General features: G+C 54.8%; 1 long non-coding RNA gene across 1 annotated transcript; it reads right to left on the bottom strand.

Annotated features, from left to right (window-relative positions):
• Positions 1-10885: 10885 nt before the first annotated feature.
• Positions 10886-13225, bottom strand: LOC145534167 (uncharacterized). The gene is made up of 2 exons (XR_014074300.1): positions 13190-13225; positions 10886-13092 (listed from the first exon to the last, which is right to left on the bottom strand). It is a non-coding gene; the product is annotated as an uncharacterized LOC145534167 (long non-coding RNA).
• Between the last annotated feature and the right edge of the window lie 3699 nt (positions 13226-16924).

Below are 16924 nucleotides of genomic sequence, written 5' to 3'. Positions count from 1 at the left end.
ATGGAATAAAGTTGAGGGTCCAGAAACAAACCCCAGCATCCATCGTCAACTCATCTCTGACACAGAAGGGGAGATTATCCAAATGGGAACAAGAAAGCCTCTTCAATCAATGTCCATGGGAAACCCAGACAGCTACATCTGAAGAACGCTATTGGTTTGGATCTCAGACCACCTCAATATTGGGGAAAAACCTCACCCTAAAGACTGATGTCATGAGATAGCTAGAAAGAAGCGTAGGTCAAAGGCTCCTTAACATCAGAGTCTCCTTGCCATTTGCTGGGCGGAGGTAGAAATGGGTCTCTTCAATTAAGGGAAAGAGGTACACGAAGTACACCAATGGGTTTCCATCCAATGGAACCTCTTCACAACAGAGAAGCTAAGCATTCACAAATGCAAAAGATAGGAAACGGAACACGAGAGACTCCTTCCAAGTGGTGTATCTGAGAAGGGGTTCATATGGAAAGAGACGAAGAATGCACAGCACTCAGATTCCAAGAAACACCACCACCACCCTTGACCCTTCCCCTATGACCAACTCCGACCTGAAGCCTTTCTCTCCCTCTAACCTATCCCTAAAACATAACCCTCATCTAATCATATACATGTGGAATTCCTAGCATCCATCCATTCACACACGAGAGAGAAAGAGGAAGACACAGAGGGAATTGAGAAAGGAAAAGAGAGGGACACAGCCAGAGAGAGACACGGAACCAAAGAGAGGAAAGGAGTCGATGGTCCAGACTTTTCCTCAATCTGTCTCGAAGGTAGAAGCAATGACAGCGCCCATCCACCCCAGAAGGGGGAAAAGGACGGAAGGTTTGCAGAGGAAAAGACAAGAACGCAGGGAGCCATTAGAAGCTCAGCCACCCGCAGAAGCCGAGCTGGGACACTTGAACAGAATCTCAATGGAAACAGGACCAGAAAGTTGGCTACTCTTTTCTACAAGAGAGGGAGACCTTCGAGTCTTCCTTTCTGTCCTCCAGCTTGGATGCGGGGTCTCAAAACAGTCAGGAGGGGGAGTGCCTTTTCCTGGGTACCACGGCACATCCAGGCCTCGTTCTGCCCCATTCTGTGCTATGTCAGCCCTGGATGGAATCTTTCTTTCTGAAGTCTCAGCGCACGAGCTCCACGTGATATCGGCCCCAGGTGGAAAGGCATGGAGCTGCTCGTAGGCCGACAGACCTAGGAAGCAGATGGGAGAATGACCCCCACTCTGCAGATGGAGAGACTGGGGAAACCCTGAGGGGCATATGCTTGTCCAGGGCCACACCACTTATGAGAAGAAGGAGCCTGGTCTGAGAGCAGCAGGGCCCTCGGAGCTCAGGCCCTGGCTGCACCCAGGCCTCCCCAGGGCTGTGGGCTGGGCTGTGTGGGCGTCTCTGTGCCTGCACATGGCCTAAGGGGGGTGGTCGAGCAGTCAGAAACCCAGAGATTCCCTTGGGAAGTTTTGGGGAAGGGACCTCAGCACGAACCCCAGGCGATGATGTCACCTGCCGGCAACAGAACCCAACAGAACCCGCAACCCGGGTATCCAGGCCTCCAGAGCGGAGAGGAGCCCCCAGCCAGATCACTTGCTGCCAGGATGTTCTGCTGTTTGCCCATGCCCAGAGGCCGGGGCCTCAGGAGAGCTCACAGGCAGTGTGCGTGGGCACCCTGTCGACGTTGGCTCAGGACACCCCCGAGAGGCCTCTGGCCGTTTGCCCGGAGAAACAGAAAGGTAACACGGGGAGCCCCAGGCCGGGCCAGGCCACCTCGCCCATGCCACCCGGAAACACCGGGTCCTTTGCCTGTGTGTGTGGATGCGGGTTTCTCGGGGTGTGTCTCCCTCAAGGAAGCCCAGGCGGATGTGGGGTCAGAAGCCTGCGGACAAGTTGTGTCCACACCCCAGGGGAGAGCAGGCTGGGCCCGATGGGGAGTGTGCGGGCAGCGGCGGCCGCCCAGGCTGACCTCACACCCACAGGTGGGTCTCTTTCCTCCCGGGTGGGGATCTGAGCAGACACACGTCTCTGACCCTTCTGGGAAGAGAAGTTCGAGCAGGCAGAAGCAGCGGTTCCACTGGCCAGGCCCAGCTTGGAAAACTCCCAGCATGGCTGGCTGACGGTCACTGTCGTTGCAGAGCTTCCCACGTGATGAGGCCGAGGACGGGGACACCCCATCCACCTCCCGGAGGGAGGGGTCGGAGCACCACCCCCCCGCCCGTGAGGCCCAGTGCAGGCTCCAGGTGAGCGTGCCCACGGAGGCATCAGCCCCACCGGGGGAGAAGAGGAGGCGGGGAAGGCCTGCTGCAGAGACACCGCCTAGGATACACCCGCCGGCCCAGTCTGAGGCTGCCACGGAGCTCAGCACACCCGGCTCCGACCCAGAGTCCCGAGAACCCCGGCCTCTGAGGCAGCAGGAGGACCTGGAGCCCAGCACGCCAGAGCACAGAGGTGAGGACGCTGGGGCTGCTGCACGGGAGTGTGTGGGGACGGGGTGCTGAGCTACACAGGGACGAGTCCCCGAAAGCTGCTGCTGGGCCTACAGCAAGCACTGGCCTCACACCCCCCGCCCCCCGTCTTGCACACTTCAGTCCCAAAAGACATCCGACGCTGGGTATTCTTTGGGAATCTCTTGGAAGCTTTCTGTCCCGGGATACGCACATGCCAAGGCTGGCCTGTGGGCAAACTTTGCTTCTCCCCCAGCTCTAGCACTGACCTCCAACTGGAACCAGGCTCCACTTCCCAGACCTGTCCCTACAGAGGTGGTGGCTCCAGGTGCAGGACCCAGGGATCCACCGAGGGCAGATGGAGAACCGAGACTTGCCCTCGCAGAGACACCAGGCCAGCTGGGTACTGGCCAGCACACCGGGCAGATCGGATCTCCGTGCCTGCAGGACCCCCAGCCCCAGGCACTGATGTCCCACCCCCTCAGCCAGAACCTCCACCTCCACGTGCACCTGTACCTGCTCGGGCTCTGGCAGGAGAACCCGAGGCAGAGGAGGAGTCACCGCCTCGGCAGGGAGAGCCTGCCCTGGCTCCCGCGCAACACCCAGACGCCCACGATGACTCACCCACCCCTGCAGGGAGAACGAGCCCCCGCTCTGGACAGACACCCAGAGCCCTTGCCGGAAACACCACGTCCAGGGGAGCGGTCGGCTCTGCAGCCTCCATCCCTGTCTGCTCACCGTGGACGCCGGCAACTCGGTCTGCCCCCAGGGGACATGGAGTTCCTTTCCCCTGAACTGCTTTGCATTTGGTTTGTTTCCACCTTTCTGGTGATGTTTTCTTTTTTGTATGGTTTCCTGTATTTTTGTTGGTTAAGTTGGGATTCGTAAACTTTCTCATCATTGTTGCAATTTGGGAACACTGTTGTGTAACTCTGGTGATACTGTGTTACCATCACCACTTGGTAGTTTCAGACCCGTTTGATCTTTATGCCCCACCCCCCAACAAAGCCTGGATTCAAGGCAAGCACGCCCTGTTCATCCCTTCCCCCGATCCTGAACACAATTTCATCTTTTCTTTGTGCATTCCTTCCTATATTCTTGGTGTCCCCAATCAATGACTCTCCGTGAAATGACTGAAGCAGTGTTTTTCGGACTCTCCACCTACTGTAAGACTCCATTGGAGAGTTCTCATTTTTATGTCATTTGAACTAGCCTTTGATATCTGAAAGGACGGTGTACGTCCTTTCAAGATACCATGTGCCAAACGAAGCCCTTTTGGCCACTGCCATCATTATCTCCAGGCAGGCATTGCTGTTTCAAGGGTGACATCTCAGCCAGAAGGCAGAGGCTGAGCTCGTCTTGTTGCACCAGCTCCCAAAAGAAGCCAAGAAAGGGAGCTGGAACAACAAACCACCCCAACGCCCAGGAAAGCGTTCTTCATGACAGAAGGCTAGAAAATGACCCAACATCCTTGTGGCCCAGAACCCCTCTAGAAAATCACTGTTCCATAAAAAAGAGAAACACATGGGAAGTTCCAAGGAGAGGCAATGCCCATGGCCAGTGTACTTTAGAGACGGCCTGAGCGCTCCGGGGAAGACACGCACCGACGGAACCCCTTGGGAAACAGCAGGGATTCTCCTCACCGTCGTAAGGGTTTCCTCTGGGGACAACCTGCCCTGGGCACCACATGAGGGAGCAGACCGGCTTCTCTTCCTCTGCCCCCACACCATTCACTCATGAAGGCAGCTCAGGTGTTCTCATGCCCTGCCTGCCTGCCTGCCTGGCTCATCCGTGAGCTGTGACCACCTCCAGGGCAGGACTCCACCTTCTCCTCTCTGTGTACCGTGCATCTGCACACAGTGGGCTTTCAGAACCTTAGACTTGAGCCATTCCCACTCAAGCCAGAACCCTCCCCAGGAAGGAAAACAGCTGTGGAGTCATTTTGGCCCCAGCACTGGTTCCGAAACCCTGGCGGCTCCTACAGCCTCTACGGCGTGAAGAGGGAGGTCCCTTTTGACAGAGCTTTCCGGCTCTCAGATCTAAGCTGTTGTTTCACTGTCAGCTGTGTCTCTTCCGTTGCAGCCAGGTGGGCCACGCTGCTCCAAAGGAGCTCACAAGCTGAGTTTCAAGGGAGGACAGGGATGGCTACAACGTGCTGCAAACTGAGTGAGGGTCCCCACAATCCTCAGCAAAGGTCTGTGGTGTGCAAGTGGGGAGTAGAGGGCCCCCAAGTTCCAAAGGAAGGGAGGTACTCGGGAGCTAAAGCCCTTGGCTGCTGTGGTAGCAGCTGCAGATGGCAGCTCGTCCACAGTGCACTTCGAATGAGGTCATATGAGCGGGACTCTGGAAATGGCTCCGAAATCGAGAGAAAGGGGTCAGGGTATGTGGGAAGCCGGCGGGGGTGGGGGGTGGATGAAGGAAGGTGTCCCTCCTCTCTCCAGTGCAATTTGGTTTGGTGAGTCTCAAAGCTACCAGATGGCACTTCCCAAGTCAGGCCCCCACAGGAATCAGGGTGGGCTGCGTGCCTCGGCCCCTGCCACAGGGACAAGCCACACCAGTGGCCTCCCTGAGCTCCAATGGCCGGATCTGGGGGTTCTGTCTGGGTGCACACCTCCTTGCTGTGGCCAAGTTCCCCCCTTCTCTGAGCACCAGCTTCATCCTCTCGAATGAGGACATCGAATGCTACCTTGGCACGTTACTCTCTTCATCCTGTGAAGACTCATTAGGCTTATCCTACAATTACTAGCTGGCCCGAAGAGATATCTCCTGAATCCAGATTAAGCTGGAGTCTCCCAGGCTCATCTGGCATGTCTTCCCTGAAGTCTGCCAAAACCCACACCCTTGCATTTCCAGGGACTCCCCTTAGCCAGCTGGGCAGAAAACCCAGCATGCTTCAAACAAGCTGACAGACAAGCGGGAGAGGACTCACGGGCAGAAGGTTTCCCTCAGGTCTCGGGTGGAGCTCTGGGACCACAGCAGCAACGGGCCATCCCAGCCCCTGGGCTCAGCAGCGCCCTCATTCTCAGGCCGGCGGCTCTGCCCTGAGGGGAGCGGGAAGGTCACCAACTGCCGCAGGCGGACCTCACGCCCCTCCCACTGCTGGAGCCTGACCTCCCCCGGCCCCACCCCTTCCCCTACCCCAGCAGGACGACAGCTCGTCTTCCCCTGGCTTCCAACGTCAGGCCCGGCCCTGGGCCCCGATTGGGCACTGCCCCAGCCCGGAGCTAATCACAGTGGCCAGGGAGGTGGAACGCACCGATTGGCCAGGGCCAGGTCATGTGACCATACTCCCCAGGAAACTCAAATATTACCAAGGTTCCCTAAGAAACCAATGAACAAAATTATCCAGTAAAGGCAAACCGTACTTTTTAATGAGGCCAATGTCACAGAAAAAAAAAAAAAAAGCTTCACCATGAACTGCTCAAGGAAGCTAGTAAATAAACTTTCAGAAAAGTTTAGTAGTTTTTTTTTTTTTTTTTAATAGGGTGACGGAGAGCTATACCTTTCCCGTCTATGTGAATTTAGGTTTAAACTAGATTTCCCTTGGCTGTTATATAAGACAAAAAACCCCACATCACCCCCTTTCACTCACCCCCACCCCCCAAAAGTGTTTTAATGTATTGAATTTTTCTGTCCTCAGTTGTGTCTGATTCACGGCAACCCACGAACTCTACACAGCCAGGCTCTTCCGTCCATGGAATTCAGGGCAATTTTTTCTGTCCCAGTCAATGCCCACCCTGGGTGATCCAAAGGCAAGGGCTCAGAGGCCCCTGAGAGACTAACTCCTTTCAGCTGAGCACAGAGCTGGCTCCTCACTGGGATGCCTGTGGCCTGGGGCTCCCAGAGGGGAGAGCAGCACTCGCCCCACCGTGTGGTCACTGCTGGAAGTGCAGGCTGCTCCTCACTCCCCCTTGACAGTGTCCCTGACGGCAGAACAGTGTGAATCGAATCAAGGTGGTAATGCAAACTCCAATGCAACCAAACTTCCCACAAGGTCTCCAAAACCACTCAGGAACAGGGAATTGGAAACTGCAGGGGATGACATGAATGGAGATGGAGACTTGACACCTTACACCGAGTTCACTTCCACTTATCCCTAGACAAACTTTCCGTGAAAACTTGTCACCAATCTAGAAGAACAATGAGCAGAAACCGGACACGTGCTTTGAGTCTTCACACACAAAACTAAAAGGCAGTCCACAAAAAAACCCAGAGAATACAGTGGACTTGGCAAAATCAAAGATATCTACTGTGGGAAAGACCTCATGACAAAAGCAAAAGACAGGTCATACATCGCCAGACGAATGAGTGGAAACACAAAGCTTATCAAGGATGTGTCTCCAAACAGACAAAGAACACCAACACAACAAGCCTGTGAAAACTAGGGAAAGGTCTGAAGGGACACCAGACTGAGGAAGACACACACAGAGGATCCCGGATGATGTCCAGCACTGAGGTCCTGAAGAAACAACAGTCTAGTTGCACCCCCTCAGGCCTGTGTGACCGTGGATGAGGCCTCTGTTTCCCGGTGGCTCTGAGAGATGGACAGGGAGGAAGGGGAAGAGAAGTCACTTGCATTTCTAATACTCACAGCAAAGTCTTCCAATGAGAAGGGAATTATCACCCCCACTGACAATGCCATGCACTGAAGTGATATCCACGAGTCCATCTAACCCAGAAGGGAAGGATGCACCTGTTCTCACAAAACGGCGAGAGATGGAAGAAGGAAGATCAAGCCCACACCAATCACTGGAGAGAGAAGCTGTGCTCAGGGCTTGAAAAATTCCTATTGGTAAAATGATGTCACAGCCCCACAAGGCAATCCACAGCTTCGATGCTATTCCTCCCAAAATGCCAAAGCATTTTCGCACCGAACAAAGAATTGCAAAAGGGGTTACGGAAACAGAAAAGAGCCTAAATTGTCAATACAATCCGACGAAAAGGCCCCGATACGGACATCCAAGGTTGTGTGAAAGGAAATTAGACGACCAAACTAGGATCCTCAGGAGAGTATCGGAGAAGGCAATGGCGACCCACTCCAGTACTCTTGCCTGGAAAATGCCCTGGACGGAGGAGCCTGGTAGGCTGCAGGCCATGGGGTCGCGCAGAGTCTGACACGACTGAAGTGACTTAGCAGCAGCAGCAGCAGCGGCAGGACAGTATGCTATTGGGAATACAACAACACACACAGATCCAGATCGATGGAATAAAGTTGAGGGTCCAGAAACAAACCCCAGCATCCATCGTCAACTCATCTCTGACACAGAAGGGGAGATTATCCAAATGGGAACAAGAAAGCCTCTTCAATCAATGTCCATGGGAAACCCAGACAGCTACATCTGAAGAACGCTATTGGTTTGGATCTCAGACCACCTCAATATTGGGGAAAAACCTCACCCTAAAGACTGATGTCATGAGATAGCTAGAAAGAAGCGTAGGTCAAAGGCTCCTTAACATCAGAGTCTCCTTGCCATTTGCTGGGCGGAGGTAGAAATGGGTCTCTTCAATTAAGGGAAAGAGGTACACGAAGTACACCAATGGGTTTCCATCCAATGGAACCTCTTCACAACAGAGAAGCTAAGCATTCACAAATGCAAAAGATAGGAAACGGAACACGAGAGACTCCTTCCAAGTGGTGTATCTGAGAAGGGGTTCATATGGAAAGAGACGAAGAATGCACAGCACTCAGATTCCAAGAAACACCACCACCACCCTTGACCCTTCCCCTATGACCAACTCCGACCTGAAGCCTTTCTCTCCCTCTAACCTATCCCTAAAACATAACCCTCATCTAATCATATACATGTGGAATTCCTAGCATCCATCCATTCACACACGAGAGAGAAAGAGGAAGACACAGAGGGAATTGAGAAAGGAAAAGAGAGGGACACAGCCAGAGAGAGACACGGAACCAAAGAGAGGAAAGGAGTCGATGGTCCAGACTTTTCCTCAATCTGTCTCGAAGGTAGAAGCAATGACAGCGCCCATCCACCCCAGAAGGGGGAAAAGGACGGAAGGTTTGCAGAGGAAAAGACAAGAACGCAGGGAGCCATTAGAAGCTCAGCCACCCGCAGAAGCCGAGCTGGGACACTTGAACAGAATCTCAATGGAAACAGGACCAGAAAGTTGGCTACTCTTTTCTACAAGAGAGGGAGACCTTCGAGTCTTCCTTTCGGTCCTCCAACTTGGATGCGGGGTCTCAAAACAGTCAGGAGGGGGAGTGCCTTTTCCTGGGTACCACGGCACATCCAGGCCTCGTTCTGCCCCATTCTGTGCTATGTCAGCCCTGGATGGAATCTTTCTTTCTGAAGTCTCAGCGCACGAGCTCCACGTGATATCGGCCCCAGGTGGAAAGGCATGGAGCTGCTCGTAGGCCGACAGACCTAGGAAGCAGATGGGAGAATGACCCCCACTCTGCAGATGGAGAGACTGGGGAAACCCTGAGGGGCATATGCTTGTCCAGGGCCACACCACTTATGAGAAGAAGGAGCCTGGTCTGAGAGCAGCAGGGCCCTCGGAGCTCAGGCCCTGGCTGCACCCAGGCCTCCCCAGGGCTGTGGGCTGGGCTGTGTGGGCGTCTCTGTGCCTGCACATGGCCTAAGGGGGGTGGTCGAGCAGTCAGAAACCCAGAGATTCCCTTGGGAAGTTTTGGGGAAGGGACCTCAGCACGAACCCCAGGCGATGATGTCACCTGCCGGCAACAGAACCCAACAGAACCCGCAACCCGGGTATCCAGGCCTCCAGAGCGGAGGGGAGCCCCCAGCCAGATCACTTGCTGCCAGGATGTTCTGCTGTTTGCCCATGCCCAGAGGCCGGGGCCTCAGGAGAGCTCACAGGCAGTGTGCGTGGGCACCCTGTCGACGTTGGCTCAGGACACCCCCGAGAGGCCTCTGGCCGTTTGCCCGGAGAAACAGAAAGGTAACACGGGGAGCCCCAGGCCGGGCCAGGCCACCTCGCCCATGCCACCCGGAAACACCGGGTCCTTTGCCTGTGTGTGTGGATGCGGGTTTCTCGGGGTGTGTCTCCCTCAAGGAAGCCCAGGCGGATGTGGGGTCAGAAGCCTGCGGACAAGTTGTGTCCACACCCCAGGGGAGAGCAGGCTGGGCCCGATGGGGAGTGTGCGGGCAGCGGCGGCCGCCCAGGCTGACCTCACACCCACAGGTGGGTCTCTTTCCTCCCGGGTGGGGATCTGAGCAGACACACGTCTCTGACCCTTCTGGGAAGAGAAGTTCGAGCAGGCAGAAGCAGCGGTTCCACTGGCCAGGCCCAGCTTGGAAAACTCCCAGCATGGCTGGCTGACGGTCACTGTCGTTGCAGAGCTTCCCACGTGATGAGGCCGAGGACGGGGACACCCCATCCACCTCCCGGAGGGAGGGGTCGGAGCACCACCCCCCCGCCCCTGAGGCCCAGTGCAGGCTCCAGGTGAGCGTGCCCACGGAGGCATCAGCCCCACCGGGGGAGAAGAGGAGGCGGGGAAGGCCTGCTGCAGAGACACCGCCTAGGATACACCCGCCGGCCCAGTCTGAGGCTGCCACGGAGCTCAGCACACCCGGCTCCGACCCAGAGTCCCGAGAACCCCGGCCTCTGAGGCAGCAGGAGGACCTGGAGCCCAGCACGCCAGAGCACAGAGGTGAGGACGCTGGGGCTGCTGCACGGGAGTGTGTGGGGACGGGGTGCTGAGCTACACAGGGACGAGTCCCCGAAAGCTGCTGCTGGGCCTGCAGCAAGCACTGGCCTCACACCCCCCGCCCCCCGTCTTGCACACTTCAGTCCCAAAAGACATCCGACGCTGGGTATTCTTTGGGAATCTCTTGGAAGCTTTCTGTCCCGGGATACGCACATGCCAAGGCTGGCCTGTGGGCAAACTTTGCTTCTCCCCCAGCTCTAGCACTGACCTCCAACTGGAACCAGGCTCCACTTCCCAGACCTGTCCCTACAGAGGTGGTGGCTCCAGGTGCAGGACCCAGGGATCCACCGAGGGCAGATGGAGAACCGAGACTTGCCCTCGCAGAGACACCAGGCCAGCTGGGTACTGGCCAGCACACTGGGCAGATCGGATCTCCGTGCCTGCAGGACCCCCAGCCCCAGGCACTGATGTCCCACCCCCTCAGCCAGAACCTCCACCTCCACGTGCACCTGTACCTGCTCGGGCTCTGGCAGGACAACCCGAGGCAGAGGAGGAGTCACCGCCTCGGCAGGGAGAGCCTGCCCTGGCTCCCGCGCAACACCCAGACGCCCACGATGACTCACCCACCCCTGCAGGGAGAACGAGCCCCCGCTCTGGACAGACACCCAGAGCCCTTGCCGGAAACACCACGTCCAGGGGAGCGGTCGGCTCTGCAGCCTCCATCCCTGTCTGCTCACCGTGGACGCCGGCAACTCGGTCTGCCCCCAGGGGACATGGAGTTCCTTTCCCCTGAACTGCTTTGCATTTGGTTTGTTTCCACCTTTCTGGTGATGTTTTCTTTTTTGTATGGTTTCCTGTATTTTTGTTGGTTAAGTTGGGATTCGTAAACTTTCTCATCATTGTTGCAATTTGGGAACACTGTTGTGTAACTCTGGTGATACTGTGTTACCATCACCACTTGGTAGTTTCAGACCCATTTGATCTTTATGCCCCACCCCCCAACAAAGCCTGGATTCAAGGCAAGCACGCCCTGTTCATCCCTTCCCCCGATCCTGAACACAATTTCATCTTTTCTTTGTGCATTCCTTCCTATATTCTTGGTGTCCCCAATCAATGACTCTCCGTGAAATGACTGAAGCAGTGTTTTTCGGACTCTCCACCTACTGTAAGACTCCATTGGAGAGTTCTCATTTTTATGTCATTTGAACTAGCCTTTGATATCTGAAAGGACGGTGTACGTCCTTTCAAGATACCATGTGCCAAACGAAGCCCTTTTGGCCACTGCCATCATTATCTCCAGGCAGGCATTGCTGTTTCAAGGGTGACATCTCCGCCAGAAGGCAGAGGCTGAGCTCGTCTTGTTGCACCAGCTCCCAAAAGAAGCCAAGAAAGGGAGCTGGAACAACAAACCACCCCAACGCCCAGGAAAGCGTTCTTCATGACAGAAGGCTAGAAAATGACCCAACATCCTTGTGGCCCAGAACCCCTCTAGAAAATCACTGTTCCATAAAAAAGAGAAACACATGGGAAGTTCCAAGGAGAGGCAATGCCCATGGCCAGTGTACTTTAGAGACGGCCTGAGCGCTCCGGGGAAGACACGCACCGACGGAACCCCTTGGGAAACAGCAGGGATTCTCCTCTCCGTCGTAAGGGTTTCCTCTGGGGACAACCTGCCCTGGGCACCACATGAGGGAGCAGACCGGCTTCTCTTCCTCTGCCCCCACACCATTCACTCATGAAGGCAGCTCAGGTGTTCTCATGCCCTGCCTGCCTGCCTGCCTGGCTCATCCGTGAGCTGTGACCACCTCCAGGGCAGGACTCCACCTTCTCCTCTCTGTGTACCGTGCATCTGCACACAGTGGGCTTTCAGAACCTTAGACTTGAGCCATTCCCACTCAAGCCAGAACCCTCCCCAGGAAGGAAAACAGCTGTGGAGTCATTTTGGCCCCAGCACTGGTTCCGAAACCCTGGCGGCTCCTACAGCCTCTACGGCGTGAAGAGGGAGGTCCCTTTTGACAGAGCTTTCCGGCTCTCAGATCTAAGCTGTTGTTTCACTGTCAGCTGTGTCTCTTCCGTTGCAGCCAGGTGGGCCACGCTGCTCCAAAGGAGCTCACAAGCTGAGTTTCAAGGGAGGACAGGGATGGCTACAACGTGCTGCAAACTGAGTGAGGGTCCCCACAATCCTCAGCAAAGGTCTGTGGTGTGCAAGTGGGGAGTAGAGGGCCCCCAAGTTCCAAAGGAAGGGAGGTACTCGGGAGCTAAAGCCCTTGGCTGCTGTGGTAGCAGCTGCAGATGGCAGCTCGTCCACAGTGCACTTCGAATGAGGTCATATGAGCGGGACTCTGGAAATGGCTCCGAAATCGAGAGAAAGGGGTCAGGGTATGTGGGAAGCCGGCGGGGGTGGGGGGTGGATGAAGGAAGGTGTCCCTCCTCTCTCCAGTGCAATTTGGTTTGGTGAGTCTCAAAGCTACCAGATGGCACTTCCCAAGTCAGGCCCCCACAGGAATCAGGGTGGGCTGCGTGCCTCGGCCCCTGCCACAGGGACAAGCCACACCAGTGGCCTCCCTGAGCTCCAATGGCCGGATCTGGGGGTTCTGTCTGGGTGCACACCTCCTTGCTGTGGCCAAGTTCCCCCCTTCTCTGAGCACCAGCTTCATCCTCTCGAATGAGGACATCGAATGCTACCTTGGCACGTTACTCTCTTCATCCTGTGAAGACTCATTAGGCTTATCCTACAATTACTAGCTGGCCCGAAGAGATATCTCCTGAATCCAGATTAAGCTGGAGTCTCCCAGGCTCATCTGGCATGTCTTCCCTGAAGTCTGCCAAAACCCACACCCTTGCATTTCCAGGGACTCCCCTTAGCCAGCTGGGCAGAAAACCCAGCATGCTTCAAACAAGCTGACAGACAAGCGGGAGAGGACTCACGGGCAGAAGGTTTCCCTCAGGTCTCGGGTGGAGCTCTGGGACCACAGCAGCAACGGGCCATCCCAGCCCCTGGGCTCAGCAGCGCCCTCATTCTCAGGCCCGCGGCTCTGCCCTGAGGGGAGCGGGAAGGTCACCAACTGCCGCAGGCGGACCTCACGCCCCTCCCACTGCTGGAGCCTGACCTCCCCAGGCCCCACCCCTTCCCCTACCCCAGCAGGACGACAGCTCGTCTTCCCCTGGCTTCCAACGTCAGGCCCGGCCCTGGGCCCCGATTGGGCACTGCCCCAGCCCGGAGCCAATCACAGTGGCCAGGGAGGTGGAACGCACCGATTGGCCAGGGCCAGGTCATGTGACCATACTCCCCAGGAAACTCAAATATTACCAAGGTTCCCTAAGAAACCAATGAACAAAATTATCCAGTAAAGGCAAACCGTACTTTTTAATGAGGCCAATGTCACAGAAAAAAAAAAAAATGCTTCACCATGAACTGCTCAAGGAAGCTAGTAAATAAACTTTCAGAAAAGTTTAGTAGTTTTTTTTTTTTTTTTAATAGGGTGACGGAGAGCTATACCTTTCCCGTCTATGTGAATTTAGGTTTAAACTAGATTTCCCTTGGCTGTTATATAAGACAAAAAAACCCACATCACCCCCTTTCACTCACCCCCACCCCCCAAAAGTGTTTTAATGTATTGAATTTTTCTGTCCTCAGTTGTGTCTGATTCACGGCAACCCACGAACTCTACACAGCCAGGCTCTTCCGTCCATGGAATTCAGGGCAATTTTTTCTGTCCCAGTCAATGCCCACCCTGGGTGATCCAAAGGCAAGGGCTCAGAGGCCCCTGAGAGACTAACTCCTTTCAGCTGAGCACAGAGCTGGCTCCTCACTGGGATGCCTGTGGCCTGGGGCTCCCAGAGGGGAGAGCAGCACTCGCCCCACCGTGTGGTCACTGCTGGAAGTGCAGGCTGCTCCTCACTCCCCCTTGACAGTGTCCCTGACGGCAGAACAGTGTGAATCGAATCAAGGTGGTAATGCAAACTCCAATGCAACCAAACTCCCCACAAGGTCTCCAAAACCACTCAGGAACAGGGAATTGGAAACTGCAGGGGATGACATGAATGGAGATGGAGACTTGACACCTTACACCGAGTTCACTTCCACTTATCCCTAGACAAACTTTCCGTGAAAACTTGTCACCAATCTAGAAGAACAATGAGCAGAAACCGGACACGTGCTTTGAGTCTTCACACACAAAACTAAAAGGCAGTCCACAAAAAAACCCAGAGAATACAGTGGACTTGGCAAAATCAAAGATATCTACTGTGGGAAAGACCTCATGACAAAAGCAAAAGACAGGTCATACATCGCCAGACGAATGAGTGGAAACACAAAGCTTATCAAGGATGCGTCTCCAAACAGACAAAGAACACCAACACAACAAGCCTGTGAAAACTAGGGAAAGGTCTGAAGGGACACCAGACTGAGGAAGACACACACAGAGGATCCCGGATGATGTCCAGCACTGAGGGCCTGAAGAAACAACAGTCTAGTTGCACCCCCTCAGGCCTGTGTGACCGTGGATGAGGCCTCTGTTTCCCGGTGGCTCTGAGAGATGGACAGGGAGGAAGGGGAAGAGAAGTCACTTGCATTTCTAATACTCACAGCAAAGTCTTCCAATGAGAAGGGAATTATCACCCCCACTGACAATGCCATGCACTGAAGTGATATCCACGAGTCCATCTAACCCAGAAGGGAAGGATGCACCTGTTCTCACAAAACGGCGAGAGATGGAAGAAGGAAGATCAAGCCCACACCAATCACTGGAGAGAGAAGCTGTGCTCAGGGCTTGAAAAATTCCTATTGGTAAAATGATGTCACAGCCCCACAAGGCAATCCACAGCTTCGATGCTATTCCTCCCAAAATGCCAATGCATTTTCGCACCGAACAGAGAATTGCAAAAGGGGTTACGGAAACAGAAAAGAGCCTAAATTGTCAATACAATCCGACGAAAAGGCCCCGATACGGACATCCAAGGTTGTGTGAAAGGAAATTAGACGACCAAACTAGGATCCTCAGGAGAGTATCGGAGAAGGCAATGGCGACCCACTCCAGTACTCTTGCCTGGAAAATGCCCTGGACGGAGGAGCCTGGTAGGCTGCAGGCCATGGGGTCGCGCAGAGTCTGACACGACTGAAGTGACTTAGCAGCAGCAGCAGCAGCGGCAGGACAGTATGCTATTGGGAATACAGCAACACACACAGATCCAGATCGATGGAATAAAGTTGAGGGTCCAGAAACAAACCCCAGCATCCATCGTCAACTCATCTCTGACACAGAAGGGGAGATTATCCAAATGGGAACAAGAAAGCCTCTTCAATCAATGTCCATGGGAAACCCAGACAGCTACATCTGAAGAACGCTATTGGTTTGGATCTCAGACCACCTCAATATTGGGGAAAAACCTCACCCTAAAGACTGATGTCATGAGATAGCTAGAAAGAAGCGTAGGTCAAAGGCTCCTTAACATCAGAGTCTCCTTGCCATTTGCTGGGCGGAGGTAGAAATGGGTCTCTTCAATTAAGGGAAAGAGGTACACGAAGTACACCAATGGGTTTCCATCCAATGGAACCTCTTCACAACAGAGAAGCTAAGCATTCACAAATGCAAAAGATAGGAAACGGAACACGAGAGACTCCTTCCAAGTGGTGTATCTGAGAAGGGGTTCATATGGAAAGAGACGAAGAATGCACAGCACTCAGATTCCAAGAAACACCACCACCACCCTTGACCCTTCCCCTATGACCAACTCCGACCTGAAGCCTTTCTCTCCCTCTAACCTATCCCTAAAACATAACCCTCATCTAATCATATACATGTGGAATTCCTAGCATCCATCCATTCACACACGAGAGAGAAAGAGGAAGACACAGAGGGAATTGAGAAAGGAAAAGAGAGGGACACAGCCAGAGAGAGACACAGAACCAAAGAGAGGAAAGGAGTCGATGGTCCAGACTTTTCCTCAATCTGTCTCGAAGGTAGAAGCAATGACAGCGCCCATCCACCCCAGAAGGGGGAAAAGGACGGAAGGTTTGCAGAGGAAAAGACAAGAACGCAGGGAGCCATTAGAAGCTCAGCCACCCGCAGAAGCCGAGCTGGGACACTTGAACAGAATCTCAATGGAAACAGGACCAGAAAGTTGGCTACTCTTTTCTACAAGAGAGGGAGACCTTCGAGTCTTCCTTTCGGTCCTCCAACTTGGATGCGGGGTCTCAAAACAGTCAGGAGGGGGAGTGCCTTTTCCTGGGTACCACGGCACATCCAGGCCTCGTTCTGCCCCATTCTGTGCTATGTCAGCCCTGGATGGAATCTTTCTTTCTGAAGTCTCAGCGCACGAGCTCCACGTGATATCGGCCCCAGGTGGAAAGGCATGGAGCTGCTCGTAGGCCGACAGACCTAGGAAGCAGATGGGAGAATGACCCCCACTCTGCAGATGGAGAGACTGGGGAAACCCTGAGGGGCATATGCTTGTCCAGGGCCACACCACTTATGAGAAGAAGGAGCCTGGTCTGAGAGCAGCAGGGCCCTCGGAGCTCAGGCCCTGGCTGCACCCAGGCCTCCCCAGGGCTGTGGGCTGGGCTGTGTGGGCGTCTCTGTGCCTGCACATGGCCTAAGGGGGGTGGTCGAGCAGTCAGAAACCCAGAGATTCCCTTGGGAAGTTTTGGGGAAGGGACCTCAGCACGAACCCCAGGCGATGATGTCACCTGCCGGCAACAGAACCCAACAGAACCCGCAACCCGGGTATCCAGGCCTCCAGAGCGGAGAGGAGCCCCCAGCCAGATCACTTGCTGCCAGGATGTTCTGCTGTTTGCCCATGCCCAGAGGCCGGGGCCTCAGGAGAGCTCACAGGCAGTGTGCGTGGGCACCCTGTCGACGTTGGCTCAGGAC

The sequence above is a fragment of the Giraffa tippelskirchi genome, chromosome 14, assembly GCF_054371585.1.
Source record: "Giraffa tippelskirchi isolate mGirTip1 chromosome 14, T2T-mGirTip1v1.2.pri, whole genome shotgun sequence".
In the NCBI taxonomy this organism is placed as follows: Eukaryota; Metazoa; Chordata; class Mammalia; order Artiodactyla; family Giraffidae; genus Giraffa; species Giraffa tippelskirchi.
The sequence above is the reverse complement of the archived record's forward strand: the minus strand, read 5'-3'. Positions and strand labels throughout refer to the sequence as shown.